At 41.6% G+C, this 18813-nt stretch overlaps 1 long non-coding RNA gene across 1 annotated transcript; it reads right to left on the minus strand.

Moving 5' to 3' along the window:
• Window positions 1–790: 790 nt before the first annotated feature.
• LOC121395625 lies at window positions 791–7246 on the minus strand. Its single transcript, XR_005962599.1, has 3 exons — window positions 6066–7246; window positions 1559–1620; window positions 791–1119 (listed from the first exon to the last, which is right to left on the minus strand). It is a non-coding gene; the product is annotated as an uncharacterized LOC121395625 (long non-coding RNA).
• Between the last annotated feature and the right edge of the window lie 11567 nt (window positions 7247–18813).

Consider the following 18813-nt stretch of genomic DNA (forward strand, 5'->3'; position numbering starts at 1 on the left):
GGGAGAAGGGTCTATGTAAGGTGGGGGGAGGGTTTTTTTAATTTAAGAGCTGAATTCTCCATAAAGGTGCCCACTGACATGGCTTTACATAAGTCACTTTTGTGCCCGGAGCAGGCAAGTAGGGCACATGCATTATGGTATTAGCCACAGCATACAGCAGCTCATTCTTATTCATTCTAATGGGAAACAATATGTAGTACATGGATTTACTCTCTGGTTCTATATAAAAGAGAAACAATCACTGGGCTCAGCTTTATCACCCAACCTTACTTAAACAGTAGCTCAGTCATCACTCATTGCTCGGCTCAGCTCCTCATCCACCCATAAATGAATGCAACAGAGCATACACCCCACAGATCCTACCCTCATTACATCAAACAACTTACTTTTATTCAATGGAGCCAACATTTTGTTAACAGTAACCCTTTAAGTAAGATGTGTCCCTTTAAAATAAGGGTGCCTCACCCCCCCTCCTTAAAGGACCAGTAAAGTAAAAAAAAATTAAAAAAAATTTGTTTGTAAAGAATGAAAAAAAAAAACCACCAAGACATATGTAACTTTAAAATCGCAAAGTCTTTATTAAGAAATAAATTACCAATACTCTGCTTGCGCTCCTCTTCAGAAAAGCCGACAGGGCAGCGATCCATTGTGCAGTGCTCGATTTCTCCTCCGTGGCTATCTCCTATAGAAGGCAGGGAGGAGAAATGGAGCGCCGCACGATGGAGGAGCGCAAGCGGAGTTTTGGTAAATTATTTTTTAATAAAGACTTTACGATTTTAAAGTTACATATGTCTTGGTGGTTTTTTTTTCATTCTATACAAACAATTTTTTAATATAAATTGAAAAAAATTTGACTTTACTGGTTCTTTAAATTATTCTGCTTTGATGTGAATGGGTCTCCTGTAGAAAAGGTTGTAGGTTTGCGGATACACAGGCACCAAATGCAACACCTAAGGCTGGTGTCACACAGGGAGATTTAGTCGCCTGCGATAAACCTTGGCTCCTGCAAGATATAATCTCCCCGAAGTGCCTCAAGAATCAGAATCGCCAGCGGGATGGCATATGTGTTGCTTCGGTTTTCTGAAGTTGTCTGACGTTTCCTTGTGATTCACATTCTTGCTGGTGGGAAGACATGTCAGGGAGATTATATTACAGTGTATATTATAGTGTATATTACAGTGGATATTACAGTGTACATTACAGTGGAGATTACAGTGGAGATTACAGTGGAGATTACAGTGTACATTACAGTGTACATTACAGTGGAGATTATAGTTTATATTACAGTGGATAATACAGTGGAGATTACAGTGTTTATTACAGTGTATATTACAGTGTATATTATAGTGGATATTACAGTGTACATTACAGTGGATATTATAGTGGATAATACAGTGGATAATACAGTGGATATTACAGTGGAGATTACAGTGGAGATTACAGTGTTTATTACAGTGTATATTACAGTGTATATTATAGTGGATATTACAGTGGATATTATAGGGACTTGGATTGTAAACTCCAGTGTAGGCACTGCAGCATATGTAATAGTACTTACAGGTATTGGACCAGTTATCCAGAATGCTGGGGACGTGGGGTTTTCCGGATACGGTTTTATTACTACAGAGAAAAAGGAAATCATTTCTAAAAATTTGGATTTGAATAAAAGGGAGTCTATGGGAGACTGCCTGCCCTAAATTAGAGCTTTCTGGTGACGGATGCCATAAGTGTGTGTGTGTGTACATATGTGTGTGAAAGAGAGAGAGTGTGTGTGTGTGTGTGTACATATACTACACACATAACCCCAGCACTCCAATATATAGCCTTAAGAGAAAAACAAAACCTAATTTTGCACACATTGAAAGGAACATTTCTACATTTAGTAAAAAGACACTTTTAGTTACAACGTTTTTACAAAGTATGCGTAAACTGACGCCCCGTCAAGGCAGTGTCCATGTCAGTGCCTGGCCAAGTTGACTGGGAGCCCTAGGCAACCCAGCCGACTATGTCGCCCCCCCCCTCGCGCCTGCACAGAGGAAGGAAGCGTGAGTGCGCATGCGCAGAAGAGCAGCAAGGCCGCGCCATTACACAAGTGCGAGACATCGCAAGAGACGGTGAAGCGAGAGTGCGCATGTGCCAAAGAGCGCACACTCGAGATAACGGATGCCACAAGTTCTGCACACAATGGTCAGAACTAGGGGAAGGCGTAAAGAGGTACATGCCTGGCGCCCCTCTGCCTTTGTGCCCTAGGCACGTGCCTCTTCTACCTACACCTAGTTCCGACCCTGGTCCATGTGTCAGTCCTGTATTAGGGTTATGTGTTTAGTATGGGATACAAGTCACACCTACGTGCACCCAATAAAAGGGGATGAGCTGCATTTTATTGTGTTTTACATGTTACTGTCATTCTCTCTCTCTCTCTCTCTCTCTCTCTAATTATAGAAATAAATCTACACCACTAGAGGTCAGTAAAGAGCTGTCAGAAGCCAGAACTACTGGTCACGTACATTGTGAGGATTGGGGGACAGATGTCTAGACTACAGTTTGAAATGACAACATGAAGGGTCACTGACAGAGAAGAAAAAGTGCCAATAATATACATTAACTGCCATTGGGATTCAAAGGAAAGTCGTTGGGCTAATTTGTAATTCATTTCTAATTAGTATTCTACAATACCAGCCACTTCCAGCTACTGACCTGGCCTGCAGTATTGCCTGGCCCTGGGGAGGGAGCCATGATGTGCAAGTGCTGCATTTCAGTAATGAGCAGTAGCCTGAGGGAAGCACAGCGCATAGATATAATGATTGTAACATTACCAGTCACAGCACAACTCTACCAGTCTCACCTGATATATCAATGCAACTTGTCGTACATCAGACACAGGAACAGCTGGGGAGCCCACACTAACTGACCCTGCCCTACACATACAGGGATCTGGCTGGCCATTATATATATATATATTCCCACAAGCTGAACTGTATGTGTGATGCACTGCCCTCAGTAGCACTACTGTTATAAAGCTGCTAGGCACCTAGACACCATGGGGGGAATTCACAAAAGTGCTGATACTGAGACAAAATAAAAAAAAAGTGGAGATAAAAAAATGTTGGATTTCCCACCAAATTCACAAACCTCTATCTCAACTTTTGTGAATGTGTATTTTAAGTTTTCAGATTTTGTACAACCTTTTAAAGACATTTTGTTCTGAATTTGTCAATAGCTCTTACTAAACCTGTCAGTCAGCCATCAAATTTGAATTTTTTGGGGGGGGGGTCACATTTTTGATAGTCGTGGTTTAAAGGCTACACAGATGCACAGAGCCATCCCTGGAGTCTAGAGCAAAGCCCACCCTTAAGGGGTAGTTCACCTTCCAAACTTTTATTTTTAGTTGCTTACTAAGGGAATGTAAACCCACAAATAAAGAAAACATGATTCTAAGTTACTTGTTAAAGTGATTGCAGTTAAAGCAGGGTATTCTTGTTCCCTTGTGCACTGCTGGTTCTGCCTGTAGCAACAATGTAGCAAAATCAGCCTTGGATGCTTCTTTACAGGTCTGTTACTCAGTGTTGCCATCAGTCAGAACCATCAGAGCAGTGTTGCCATGAGTAATCACGGGCTGCTGGGTCCTAGTGCCTGAAGCCCTCCTGCGCACAAGCACACACAGACGCCGGAGTACTGGGGATTACGTGTACGCGTCCCCAGTGCTCCTCAAATTGCGGCTTGGTGGCATGTGGCCCCTAAAAAAATTGCAGCCCCTAAAAAATTGCTGCCCTAGGACCAGGCTTTTGTGGCCTCGTCACAAATCCAGGCCTGGTTTCACCCTAAATGCACATTAATATATCGAAGACTAGTTTTTCTTTTTTTTAGTGTCAGTATCACTTTGTCAGCCAGCTGAAGGCAATTAGCAAATGACCAGCAGGCGGCGCTGTTGTTTCAAAAAACATAATTTTATCAGTTTAAAGGAATTGTTCAGTGTAAAAATTAAAACTAGGTAAATAGAAAATAAAATATGTTTCTATTATAGTTAGTTAGCCAAAAATGTAATGTATAAAGGCTGGAGTAAGCAGACAGCAAACACTACTTCCTGCTTTGCAGCTCTCTTGCTTTCCACTGATTGGTTACCAGGCAGTAACCAATCAGTTACTTGAGGGCGGGGGGGGGCACATGAGTCTTAACCGTTTGCTTTTGAACGAGCTGAATGCTAAGGATCAATTGCAAACTCACTGAATTGTTATTGTCCCATGTGGCCCCCCATAAAGTCGCTGATTAACTCAGAGTTAGAGAGCTACAAAGCAGGAAGCAGTGTCCAGGCTATTATATTGACATCCGCTCACTCCAGCCTTTATGCATTACATTTTTGGCTGACTATATTAGAAATATTTTTTATTTTGCACAGCCTATTTTCCCGGTTATTATTTTTACACTGAACGCTGAAAAATATTGTGAAAACTGTAAAATATAAAAAGTGCTTCGCTTTATATTTAAAGGGATACTGTCATGGGAAAAAACATTTTTTTTTTCAAAATGAATCAGTTAATAGTGCTGCTCCAGCAGAATTCTGCACTGAAATCCATTTCTCAAAAGAGCAAACAGATTTTTTTATATTCGATTTTGAAATCTGACATGGGGCTAGACATATTGTCAATTTCCCAGCTGCCCCAAGTCATGTGACTTGTGCTCTGATAAACTTCAATCACTCTTTACTGCTGTACTGCAAGTTGGAGTGATATCACCCCCTCCCTTTCCCCCCAGCAGCCAAACAAAAGAACAATGGGAAGGTAACCAGATAGCAGCTCCCTAACACAAGATAACAGCTGCCTGGTAGATCTAAGAACAACACTCAATAGTAAAAACCCATGTCCCACTGAGACACATTCAGTTACATTGAGAAGGAAAAACAGCAGCCTGCCAGAAAGCATTTCTCTCCTAAAGTGCAAGCACAAGTCACATGACCAGGGGCAGCTGGGAAATTGACAAAATGTCTAGCCCAGGGGTCCCCAACCTTTTTTACCCGTGAGCCACATTCAAATGGAAATAGAGTTGGGGAGCAACACAAGCATGAAAAAGTCCCTTGGGTGCCAAATAAGGGCCGTGATTGGCTATTTGGTAGCCCCTATGTGGGCTGGCAGCCTACAGGAGGCTCTACTTGGCACTATACTTAGTTTTTATGCAATTAAAACTTGCCTCCAAGCCTGGAATTCAAAAATAATCACCTGGTTTGAGGTCACTGGGAGCAACATCCAAAGGGTTGAAGAGCAACATGTTGCTCATGAGCTACTGGTTGGGGATCACTGGTCTAGCCCCATGTCAGATTTGAAAAAAATTGGAAAAATAAATTGAATATAAAAAAATCTGTTTGCTCTTTTGAGAAATGGATTTCAGTGCAGAATTCTGCTGGAGCAGCACTATTAACTGATTCATTTTGAAAAAAAAAATGTTTTCCGATGACAGTATCCCTTTAAGAAAACCACATGTTGCAATATCTAATGTGTCACAATGCAAGTCACGGGAAAAAAACCACCACCCTGTATCCTTTTTCTTCTCATAATAGGTATACACAGCCCCGGCTGTACAGTTTTTGCCATGCCTTGTCAACTTCTCTTACAGATCAGAGATCCCAGGGGAAAATGCAAATGAGGAGGAGTCAATGAGCTTTTATTCTTTCATATTTGACCATGGAATAAAGACTGATTCCAATTTCATCAGCAATTAGATGTACAATTCTCTACAAAACAACTGACACTGTAAAATGACATTGGAATGTTGCTTAGGATTTGGGTTGATTTCCCCGTAGGGAACCCCCTATGTAGAAACAAGGTCTGACCTGCCTTCCTGCAGTTGTACCTGAACTATATCTCACGTAAGGAATACGCAGGATGGATATCGCTAACTAACATCGTTGTTTAAGAACTGGAATATTTAAATATTGTGCAACGAGGGGCCCTAGTTACAGAAGCATCCATGTGTCAAAAAGAGGGACCCTTTGTACATTTAAACTAATGCCGTCACTCTATTTACTTATAATTCTATCACTGTAATACACTCATAAATACACACACTTGTACCTCACGCTCACACACAGAGCACATGCCAACTAGGTAGGGTGCCATAGCAACGGGGCATACCAACTCAGATTCCCTACTTCTGTTTACTTCTCAGGTAGCGGAAGTGATCGGAAGGCAGGAAACGGCGCGTAGAGATGACGTAAAAAGGTTTAGTCGCGCTGTTAACACGTGACTGCGGCCAATGGGAACGTTGCTGTTATTGAGGGCAGACGTCAGGCTTAGTTCTGTGGAGGGAGGAGTGACGGTGTTGCTGTCTGTGAGGGCGCAAAATGTACACTCCTCTCCTGTAGTGGTGTAGCCCACTGGCCCTGGAAATTACAGGCAGTTGGAAAAGATGTCTCATGAAATAATTGTAGTATTTATTTTTATCATTTAAAATGTGCAGCACTGGACTAGAATGTGTTTATACCCAATGTGTGACACTTCCAATTCCACCACTAATTGCTCACTTGCTTCCTTCCATGATGATAGCTCACGTGTCACCCCTGTAATGATCACTCGCTCATGTATCCCCATGGGTCGCTGACCCCCAACCCTCATTCCATTGCACCTAGGGTTGCCATTGCCACCTTTTCTAGTAAAAAAATACAGCCCTTCCTATATATATCTCTTGTTTCCCTATTAATAACATTGGGGTCAACCATAATTTTTACCAGCCAGGCCGGTAAAATACCGGCCAGGTGGCAACCTTAATTGCGCCCCAAGTTTGCCTGTGACTTGTCCTTGCCCTGAAAATGGGAGCTGCCATACCTCTGTTGGAGGTAAAAATTAAATATAGGGAAACGCTGTCACCTTTAGATCTGTGGGGCAGAGTTTGAAAGTCATTAGGGGGAGATTTGTGTTGAGATACTCCAAAATTCTCATCCTGAAGGACAATTATATCTAGGGTGAAAGGTGAATTATTAAGTTATATCTGTGCTATTAAACCAGCTGTTTTGGATGCATAGTTGGCCGCAGGTACATTAAGTAGTCATTTGAATGTCAGTGCCTATAGTTTATTAAAGGAGAACCAAACCCCCCTAATGTGAAAAGCCCCTTCCACTACCCTCCATAGTGCCCCTCCCTGCTTCTTCACTGCATTACCTAAAAACGTGCCCCTAATTGTGAAACTCGTGTATCTGTGCAGAGTAGCGCAGTCGAGTTCAAGGGCGCCATCTTCTGCATCTTGGTTTTCTTTGGATCCTATTCCTTCCCTTCGGCCAATTATGACGTTTCCGGTGCAAATATCTGTGTGTCTGGCGTTCCCTTTCAGAAGAAAACCAAGATGCGGAAGATGGCGCCTTTGAGCTCTGCTGATCTACTCTGCACAGATACGAGAAAATCAAATCATACTTACGAGATTTACTTTTCCTGGACTGGAACATGGCAGTGGGTAACTGTGAAAGCCTTGCACACTGCCATGTGTTTGGACCAGGAAACGTTAGTTTCACAATTAGGGGCACATTTTTCACTAATACACTGTGCAGGGCAGAAGCAAGGAGGGGGCATTATGGAAGGTAGCAGAAGGGGCTTTTTACATTAGGGGGGTTTAGTTCTTCTTTTATGTGAAGGGTAAAGCCTTTCATTTTTGGTTTAAGGGAATGTTATGTGTGTAACATGAGGCATGTGAATATGACTTTACACTGCAAGTCTGCATATGGCAGAGGTTCAGACCCCCGTTTGATATCAAACATTTGGTTGGGTCCCCCCTTAGATAATAACAAGGTTATAACAGAAATACTACATTTCCAGCAGGTATGGCCAAAACAGTAATTAATTATTCAGCCTTCAGCTTGGGCAATCGAGGGGGCCAGCCTCACAGTTTGGAAACCACTTCTTGTGACCCAGAGCAGTTACCATGAGGGAATCTTGCATTAAAATCATGATGTCAAGCAAGGGGCGAGCTGCAGGCCTTAGGAATCACTCAGAGAACAGCAAAGGGGGGTCTGCGCTGGACAGGTTTCCAATAGATTGTAACAGGCAATGGCTGGTCACAATTCAAGTAACTTCAAATAAATTTGCCAATTTCTGTACTGTACAGAACTGAGCCCAGTTTTAACGGTAATTGCCTGGGAATAAAATGGCTGTGTCCAGGCCTAGTGCAGCGGATTGCTAGCCCAGGATATGAAATAAGTAGCTAAAATCAACAGGGGATGCCTTTTCTTCTCCTTTAAATGCTTAAGTGAATGCTTAATAAAAACACAACAAGAACCAGTGCACTGAGAAGAAATTCCAGTTCACGTGATATTAGTGATGAGCAGGTCTGAAACTTTTCAACTCAAACCCTGACTGTAACCTGCTATTTCCCAACCGATCCCAAAGTTCTCTTCTACTCTTATGGCCTGCACCCGACTCCCCCATGTTGACTGAAATATGATCAGCACTATTACATCGGATGGGAGGGGCTCTGCTTGAAGCTAGACCTGCAACTAACCTTTTTGGCCCCAATCCACCCAATTTAACTTATGAAATGGGAACAGCTATACAACATTTTTGGTGTATTAGTCATTCAGCCATAGTTCCAAGAATATCTGGGACAGAAAATACATATTCACCCCAAATCTTAAAATATTGGCCATCACGCTGGGCATTCAGGTGTGTCTAGAAGAGCGAACAGCCATTTTCCACATTTCTCACTCTAACCTGCCACAGCTTAAGTCCCAAGGGGGACCATCTCTACAGTTGTAAACCACTGGGGTTAGGGAAAGTCTATATTTACACATAGTATATTATTGGGCAGATATATTAACAATATTGATCCATATTAATATTGGGCGTTTATTAAATCAAATCACGATCCATAACAAATCCAACTGAATGGATTACATTCATAATCACAATGACCTGTTCTCATCTGATCTATTTCTGGTTAATTACCTAGGAAAATGAGTCTGGGCTTCAGGTTGATCAGTATAGATCAGTGATCCCCAACCCGTAGCTCATGAGCAACATGTTGCTCTCCAACCCCTTGGATGTTGCTCCCAGTGGCCTCAAAGCAGGAGCTTATTTTTGAATTCCAGTCTTGGAGGCAAGTTTTGGTTGTATAAAAACCAGGTACTCTGCCAAACAGAGCCTCAATGTAGGTTGACAGTCCACATAGGGGCTACCAAATGGCCAATCACAGCACTTATTTGGTACCCAAGAACATTGTTCATGCTAGTGTTGCTCCCCAACCCCTTTTACTTCTGAATGTTGCTCATGGGTTCAAAAGGTTAGGGATCCCTGGTATAGATCAATACTGATATTGATTGAATTAATTGTGGAAAAAATATTCAGTAGTCTTCAGTAGTATTTGACATTGTTGGACCACTTATATTTTGTGTGTTGGGTTTAAAGCCCCGCCAGATCAATTGATTTGATGCATTGTTTAATTGATCTTTGAAACATTCCTGTACTGATCAAATGGATGGGAGTCCTGCAGGATTTACAGTTCAAACTTTCAGAACACTGCCCCTGTATTTTCTAAAAAATAGGGCTTATGTTTGTTAATAACAACGGTGTATTATACACATGTATGTGTGTCCTGCAAGTAATAACATATGAGGACACAGTCTGCATGCAGTAAACATTACCTACTCATATACACATATCCACAGAAAAACAAATACCACACAGGAGCATTTCTAAATGATACTGATTCATTGACCCAGGGCAGGTTTCATCGGGAGTCACATAACCTACCAGTATGTTTTTGCAGTGTGGAAGAAATGAGAGCAGCCAGAGGAAACCCACACAAGGGGAGCAAGAAGTAATGTAGAAGTAACTAAAGTACATGTTTCTCCTCTAGGGAATACCTGTCTAAGGTTCATAATTACACACTATATACAGTATACAAGCTTTCATGAGAGCAAAATATAGGGTTTCTGTGGACTTTAAGCTTCCACAGCTGCTGTATCACAGGTATGGGACGTGTAACGTGTTATCCAAAAAGCTCCACTTACCCCGTAGACCCTATTTTTATCAAATAATCCAAATTTTAAAAAAATACTTCCTTTATTTCTGTAATACAGGTATGGGCATACCTCCCGACTGTCCCGTTTTGAGCGGGACAGTCCCGCTTTGGACAGCTCAACCCGCAGTCCCGGATTTTTACTGATATTTCCAAAGTTTCACTTTGATATGCTGCACTGAACAGCCCGAAAAAGATACAAAGTTTCTAACTTAATTGGCTCAGAACACATACTTAAGATACTTTTGTAACAGTTTTAGATAAGATAAGAACGAAGACTCCCATTTTAAAGGGCAATTCACCTTCATTAGCAAAACTGTAATAACATATAAAAACCATAGAAATGTGTTCAAACTTTCATAACCTGACAAATTTTGTAAAATGGACATAGTATATAGGGGGTGTGGCCACAAAAATGGGAGTGGTCAAAAAAAACTTTTTTTCCCTCTTTCTGTTTCCAAAATGTTGGGAGGTATGGCTTTTTGGGATAACGGATCTTTTGGTAATTTGGATCTTCATTACTTAAGTCTACTAGAAAATCATATAAACATGAAATAAACCTAATAGGCTGGTTTGGGCTTCAATAGGGATTAATTACATCTTAGTTTGGATCAAGTACAAGGAACTGTTTTAGTATTACAGAGAAAAAGGAAATCATTTATAAGAATTTGGATAAAATGGAGTCTATGGGAGACGGACTTTCCGTAGTTTGGAACTTTCTGGATAACGGGTTCCAGTACCTTTGAGTTGATCTAAGATAAGATATAATATATAAATTATAAGACTGAGATATTACTGGAGACTAAACAATCTTATTGGGTTTAAATGATTTTTAGTGCACTTAAGGTATGGAAAACCAAAATACAGAAAAATCCCTTATCCAGAAAACCCCAGGTCCCGGGTATTTTGGATATCAGGTCCCATACCTGTATATACTATAGCATATGCTGCAGCACCGACACTGGAGCTTACAATCCAAGTAACTATAATATGCACATACATAGTAGGGTCAGTGTAATCAGCAGCCAATTAACTTGCCTTATGTTTACTTTTTAGCAGCTTTTCAATACGGTCTACAGCCTTGGAAAATAAGAAGAAATAAACAGCTAAAGCATACGTGTCATCTGTTTGAGTGATTACATTGGATTCCACCCTTGGCAAGCATGGGGATTTTATACACACAAGCACGTTAGTAAGGTGATAAAGAACCACATTTCCTTCTCAGATTCTTGTCTTCCAGGCTTTGAATGTGAAGCAAGATATTTCCCATATCCCAATTCTCAGGTTTATATAGACCACTTGTTTTGTCTCCATGGGGCACCTACTGATTTTTAACCTTATGGTTTTAAGGTAGAATTTTGGATATTGAGGGGCAGATTTATCAAGGGTCGAATTTCGAAGTAGAAAAAGCTTCGAAATTCGACCATCGAATTGGAATACTTCGACTTCGAATATTGAAGTCAAAGTTTTTTTACATCGAATTTGGCGATTTGCGATCGAAGTAAAATCGATCGAATGATTTTTCTTCGACTTCAAAAAACATAGAAAAATGCTTTAGAAGGTCTCCGTAGGCTAACTTCGGCAGGTTTAATTTGGCGAAGTATTGAAGTCGAAGTTTTTTAAAGAGACTGTACTTGATTATCGAATGGTCGAATAGTATTTTTACTTCAAAGTCGAAGTCGTAGTAGCCTATTCGATGGTCGAAGTATAAAAAAATTACTTTGAATTTAGAATTTTTTTACTTCGAAATTTCCCTCGAATTCACTTCAGCCCTTGATAAATCTCCCCCTGAATGTTGAATTTGGGATATTGAAATTCAGTCATTAAATGAACAGATTTATAGCATTCATCACACGCACACAATGCTCGTGGTATTGGGGCGCATTAAAAAAGACAACTGGCGCAAGAGCACTAAGGGGCACAAAATTGCACCAAGGGTCTGGCTGTGCTCGCCCTCCCACTGACTACCCCTCATGAATATAGTGCTGCCAAACACAGGCAGCACTGTATTCATGGGGTGATGGAAAGAAAAGTGAATTACAAACATTTGTTGCACTTTGCAACAGCCATGCACTTAATCACTGACCCTCTATTATTACTTAAAACAAAAGGGCATGTCCCCAAAATGTTGCACTTAAATTAAATAAAAAGGGTTTTACCCTGCTTGCATGTGCCCTATGTGCCACGGGGAAGGCCCATTTGTTTAATGTCAAAATATAATGGCATTATAGCCTTTTTGAAAAACTCTATTTTTCAAAAATCACGAATGCCATGAAAGTTCCAAATATAAAATATGAATGGAAAAAAAGTGTAGAAAAAAAAAATATCTGTAAAACCTCTAAAAATTTGAGTTTTTTGGATAATTACTAGCGGGGAAAAAAATCCGAAAACATTTAAAAGTCTAAATGGCTAAAAAAAACCCCAATAGGATGAGCACAGCTTCCATTGACTTCTATGGGACCTTGAATGCTTTTACTTGGGGATGTTTTGTATTAGAGTCTTTTGTGTTTTTTACACTTAATAATTAAATTTGAGAGAAGAAATGTGATTCGTGGAAAAAAAGGAAATCCAAATGTTAGTATATATGTGGTCCTATGATTCTATAACTATACACTTTTTGCGCCATGTGATGTCCTTTGCGAATATTAAAAATGCACTAAGACCGCACAGAAATTTGGACACACAAAAAATGGAATGCAAGGTTTTAGTTTTTATTCTGTTTGGCTGAATGAGGGCTCTTTCACAGGAGTGTTTATACCCCTTTGTTTCCCTGCAGTGGAATTTTAATGCATTTGACCTCCCAAGAAGGAATGAGTTAACAGATCCCATCCTTCCCCATGTGGTCTGTATCCACAACACTGCACTTAGTCCCTTAATGGAGGGGAGATGCTGCATGTGACACAATACTGACTATGATCTGATTCACAGAAAATAAATATATTGATAGATTATATACTGTAATTGGCGGGTAATGGGTTAATGCAAAAAACGGCTATAGTGATTCTCACTAATGCAGAAATAATGTCCTTCCCCAACTCACCTAACAGGTTCCTGCTTCCTCTAGTATGAGTGGAGTGAAGTACATGTACACTGCAATGCCTTAGGCTGCAAGTGATCACGCTCATGGAATAATTGAGGACTGCATGTGACATCATCAACAGGAGGGGATATCAGTGAGCTGATCCAGATGGTAAATAAGGTGGGAAATTTTTAAGTCTTTACTACTATTATTTAGGGTCCATTTGAATCAGTACAGCCACTGTATGCATGACTAACAAAATAATTGCGAAACTGTGCAGTTTAGTTGTCCTTTAAAGGGGTTGTTCACCTTTGAATTAACTTTCAGTATGTTGTAGAGAGTGATATTTTGAGGTTTACATTTTTTATCATTTCGTTTTTGAGTTATTTCTCTTTTAATTCAGCAGCTCTCCACTTTCCTAGTCCAAATTACCCAAGCAACCATGATTTGAATAAGAGACTGGACTATGAATAGGCGCAGGACCGCCATCAGAAATCACAGGGCCCCATACAACAAAATTTCCTGGGCCCCACTGGCTGCGCCCACCGCAAGCCCCACCTACAGGTCCACCCTCCCCACCCCACAGGTCCGCCCGCCACCACAGAGTAAAAAAATATTGGTGGCTAGGGTTCCCACATGTTAATAAAAAATAAAAAGATATTGGTGGTCAGGGCCCCCCAAAAAAAAACATTTGTGGCCAGGGCCCCCCATTAGAAAATATTGGTGGCTAGGACCCCACATGAGAAAAAAAATTGGTGGCCAAAATTGATGGCCAGGGCCCCCCCACACACACAGGCCAGGGCTCCTTAAACGTCCATGCCTTCCCGAAGTCAGCAGCTCTCAGAAAGATGTCCAACTGTCCCACCCTGATGGCTGCCCTGAATAGGAGAGGTCAGAATAAAAAGACAAGTAATAAAAAGTAGCAATGACTATAAACGTGTAGCCTTAAAGAGAATTTGTCTTTACATGGGGTCAGTGACCCCCCCAACTGAAAGCTGGAAAGAGTCTGTAGAAGAAGGCAAATAATTCAAAAACTATAAAAAGAAAAACATAAAGGCCAATTGAAAAGTTGCTTATAATTAGCCATTTTAAAATATACTAAAAGTTAATTTAAAGGTGAACCACCCTTTTAATTACTTTTCAGATGTGCAGAGAGTTGTTCCTTGTGTTTATATGTCATGTGACTGTCATACAAATCATGCACATGAGCATCACAATGTCTTCTTTATCTATGAAATGACTGCAAGGAGATCTTGCTGGCGACAGTTCAAAAATACTATATTTGCTCGGTAAAAGAAAGGAATATAGTAATAGCAGCACTTTTTATTTACAAACTACCCAAACTGGTTATAGGTTGAAAGACAAATAAGCCCAGATCAAACACACTGCAAATATTTGTATCCTGCATTTAGTAAATGCTGTTGTTCTGTAGGTTCCTCGCCATCTAAATTGACTCGTCTAGTTCAACCAGAACATATTTTTCCTATTTATCAGTTCAGGGTGCTGGCACTTTAGATAGGATCTATGTAGAGATAGCAGCTACTATTGTGTTGGGGCAGTGAGGATTCCACTTGGGCCCTACCAGAGCCTACCTGGCACTTGAGGCTGGTTTTTAGGGCCAAGTTTAAAGGTCAAGGGAAGCAAGGTAATGCAGCTCAGGTATGACCAACCTGTATTCTTGAGAAGCCTTCGGCTATCCGGGTGATGCTGAGAGTTGGAGGATGCAGCTTTGATTCTCCTAGGGACAGATTTATCAAGGGTCGAAGTGAATTAGAGGGAATTTTCAAAGTAAAAAAATTCGAAATTCTAAGTAATTTTTTATATAATTCAACCATCGAATAGGATGCTACGACTTCGAATTTACTTTGACTTCAATTCGAAGTAAAAATGTTCAAATATTCGATAATCGAAGTACTGTCTCTTTAAAAAAAACTTTGACTTCAATACTTTGCCAAATTAAACCTGCCCAAGTGCTATGTTAGCCTATGGGGACCTTCTACAATCATTTTCTAAGTCTTCACACATCGAAGTAAAATCGTTCTTTTAAGTGCCAGACCCCCAGTCTAGGCCAATAGTGGAAGACTGGCAGCTGCAGGAGATGTTGACAATTAGAGTTCCTACATAGTGGGGCATTCGGTGAGGGTTTGGAGCTATTTGTGGTCATTATTTTATGGACCAGTGTCCATATTCTCGGTGGCGTTAATTGCTACACATTTTAACCTCAGGTGGCTCTTGATATACATGGGGAGGGGTCCAGGGCAGGCCCGGACTGGCAATCTGTGGGTTCTGGCAAATGCCAGAGGGGCTACTATAAGGTTCCATGGAAAGTCACTATTTAGTGGGCTGGTGGGGACTGTTTGGGCCTCTATGTGGGCTGATTGGGCCTCTGTGTACCTGAAATGGCAGGGCTTATTTTAATTCTCAGTCCGGACCTGGTCCAGGGCAAAATACTTTGTGCCTTACCACAAAACTGACCCAACTAGAATTATAGATTGAGAAGCACACTGGCACAGACGAGGTTGGGCTGACCATGAAGACTATGATGCAAATAAAATTGTTTCCAGAATTGTGCCTTCATAATTCTGTCCTAGAAACATGTCTCTGCTGCCTACCCCTACTACCAGCCCTGCAGGTGAGCGTTTCCTACCTGTATCTGATCTGTGAGATCTAGTGGCATGTTCTTGTGACAGTGTGTCATACATATATGCGCTAATGTTTGTGATAAGTGTAAGGGGCACTGTATAGGGAGAGGAATCTTTTGTCAAAGGGGTATTTATATAATATGATTTTCTTTCACTTTCCTTTCCTGTAGTCACAGAGAGAACTGCAGAAATGCTCAATGCATTTACTAATTTGAATCCCTTGGACCAGTAAAACCAAAAAAAAAACAAGCTGCTGTATAGCCATGGGGGCAGCCATTCAAGCACAGGATACACAGTAGATAACAGAATAGTTCTGAAGAATCCCATTGTATACTACATAACTTATCTGTTATCTGCTGTGTGTCCTTTTCTCCTTTTTCAGCTGCATGGGGGACTGCCCCCCGTGCCTACAAAGCAGCTTGTTCATATAAACTATAGTAGAGTTTTTAAAGCAAAAACACCAGCACAGGGCAATAGTACATTATATTTTCATTACTTTAAGGCACTTTCATTATTTGGTGTTACTGTCCCTTTGCTGTAGATTGTAAAATCTGTGAGTGTGGTTGACGCTGTTTAGGACCCATCCAATGAGCCTGGTATAAATATATACCAGTGTACGCATCCCCTGTAATAAGCACACTTCTCCAGTAAATTGTAAATACTGTAGATAGTGGCCCTTTAAATGTTACATTTCCCATGTCTCATTGGAACACTATTGTGGGTGCGGTCATGTTGCAAGCCGAGGAAATCAGTTGCCCTTGGATTTATTCACTCATTCATATTTTCCATGGCTGAGGCTGAAAATATTATTCTACATTAAATAATACCAGGAAGCAGTGAGTGAATGAGACATGTTTTGCTCAATTTGCTGGGAAACCTCTAATCCAGTAATCGCCAATCAGTGGCTCACAAGTAACATGTTGCTCATCAACTCCATGGATGTTGCTCTCAGTGGTCTCAAAGCAGGTGCTTATTTTTGAATTCCAGGCTTGGGGCAAGTTTTGGTTGTATAAAAGGGCAGAGACACACGCTCAGATTCGAGGAGATTTAACCGCCTGACTAATCTCCCCAAACTGCCTCCCACTAGCAAGAATGTAAATCGCTGGCAGGATGGCACTCGAGTGCTTCGTTTTCCAAAGTCGCCCGAAGTTTCCTCGTGAGACAACTTCGGACGCCTTTGGAAAACGAAGTGCCATCTGCCGGCGATTTACATTCTAGATGGCTGGAGGCAGTTGGGTAGATAAGTCGCCCCGAAGAAGAGGAGATTTGTCGCCGGGCGACTAATCTCTCCGAATCTAAGTGTGTGTCTCTGCCCTAAACCAGCTGAACTGCAAACAGAACCTCCTGCAGACTGCCAGTCCTCATAGGAGCTACTAAATAGCCAATCACAGTCCTTATTTGGCACCCTAAGGATTTTTTTCTTGCTTGTGTTGCTCCCCAACTCTTTACATTTGAATGTTGCTCAAAAGTAAAAAAAGGTTGGGAACCCCAGCTCTAATCTATGCATGGCCATCAGTCCCATTAAAACCAGGTAAAAAGGAATCTTCACTGTAAGCAGCTAATTCCAATGTATTAGTAATATGATCCGTATCATTTCAGCTTTGCAGTTTGGGTGTCAGATAATCATTGACAGTTAGATCCAATATATCTTAGGGGGGGGGCTTATTTTGCCTAGAATCCTAGATGATGTATTAGAGCTCACTCTATTTAAATACCAGACCTCATGTCTCTCTACATGCAGAATTTGTGCAAAAGGGAGTCATTTTGTTAGATTTTGTTTGTACTGGAATTAGTTATTTCAGTGAGCTCTAATTCATCTGCTAGGAAAGAGTGAAGGGCAGATTTGTCCCATTTTGCTTCACTGAAAAATTCACAAACTTCCTGCGGAATGCGAATTTTGATGCCCACTTCAATTTTGACGTCAATTCACAACAATTTTGACACCCGCGCTAAAGTCAATGGGAGTCCGAATAATGTTGGTGTACCACAGTTTTGACATGAGCAACTATTCTGACTCGCATCCAGATTTTTTTTTACGCCGGCGAGATTTTGCTGCAGTGTCGCAAATGTATTCATCAGCGGTGAAACAAGGTATTTCACCGCCAATTCGTGCCTGGAGAATTTATTCGTCCATCACAACTAGGAAAGGAAGCCCCCCCATAAGATATATTGGATCTAACTATCAATAAATATCTGACACCCAACTAGGGGCGCTCCACCAATGAGCGAGTTGAGGCACTCGCCTCAGGCAGCAGCGCCCCCCTGGTTGCCAGGGACAGCAAAAAAGGTGCTCCTGGTAACTAAGAGCCGAATTTACACTTTTCAACCCGGAAATTCGGCTCTTCTAGTGCAGAGAGCGCAATTGCGCTCTCTGCAGTAGTGACGTGGACCGCCCCCGACCCCTTTAGCGTGATGTGGACCAACCCCCTCTGGCACTAAAGAGGTGAGTGCCGTGGGGAGGGGTGGGGGCGGCAAAAAGAAAGGTCGCCTCGGGCGGCAAAATGACCAGGATCGCCCCTGCATCCTGCACTGCTGCATGAAGAGAGAATGAGGAGAAACAGATGCTGAGAGAGGAATAGTGACAGTGGCGTAACTAGATATTACTGGGCCCCACAGCAAATTATTTTTCAGGCCCCCCAAAATGTTTAGAGGTTGACTTGTTTCTCCAATATTTATTGAAATTGTATATGAATTAGGGCCTCCTGGGCCCCCCTGCAGCCGCAGGGTCTGCTTCCTCTACAGTTACACCCCTGAATAGTGACTATAAACTTGATTATTTCAGAAACAATGCAGAATATTTAATTGATTGTATTTAGAAAGTTTCCCCTTTAAACTTTTAAGCTGCAGTTGGTAACTCTACTCCCTCACCCCCTGGGAGTAATATTCCTGCAACAGGTGCAGCAGCAGCAACAAGTTACCTTGGCATGGGGGCTTGGGGAGGGTGACTCTTAGAACTTCTTTCTATGCCTCTACAATTAACAGAGTGCTGGGTCTGGAAGCATTAGCAGAGATTGAGTCCCGCTTGGAACGCACGCACCTGCCCCCTGGCCCTTTAAACAGCGTCTACCTGTTTCCCAGCCCGTCACGTGATCTTTTCACCAGCCCCTCCTGTCACTACCTGCGCTACAGACAGCCGGACACCTTATCAGCGAGCGCTCT

This window comes from Xenopus laevis, chromosome 7L, assembly GCF_017654675.1.
Source record: "Xenopus laevis strain J_2021 chromosome 7L, Xenopus_laevis_v10.1, whole genome shotgun sequence".
Taxonomy (NCBI): Eukaryota; Metazoa; Chordata; class Amphibia; order Anura; family Pipidae; genus Xenopus; species Xenopus laevis.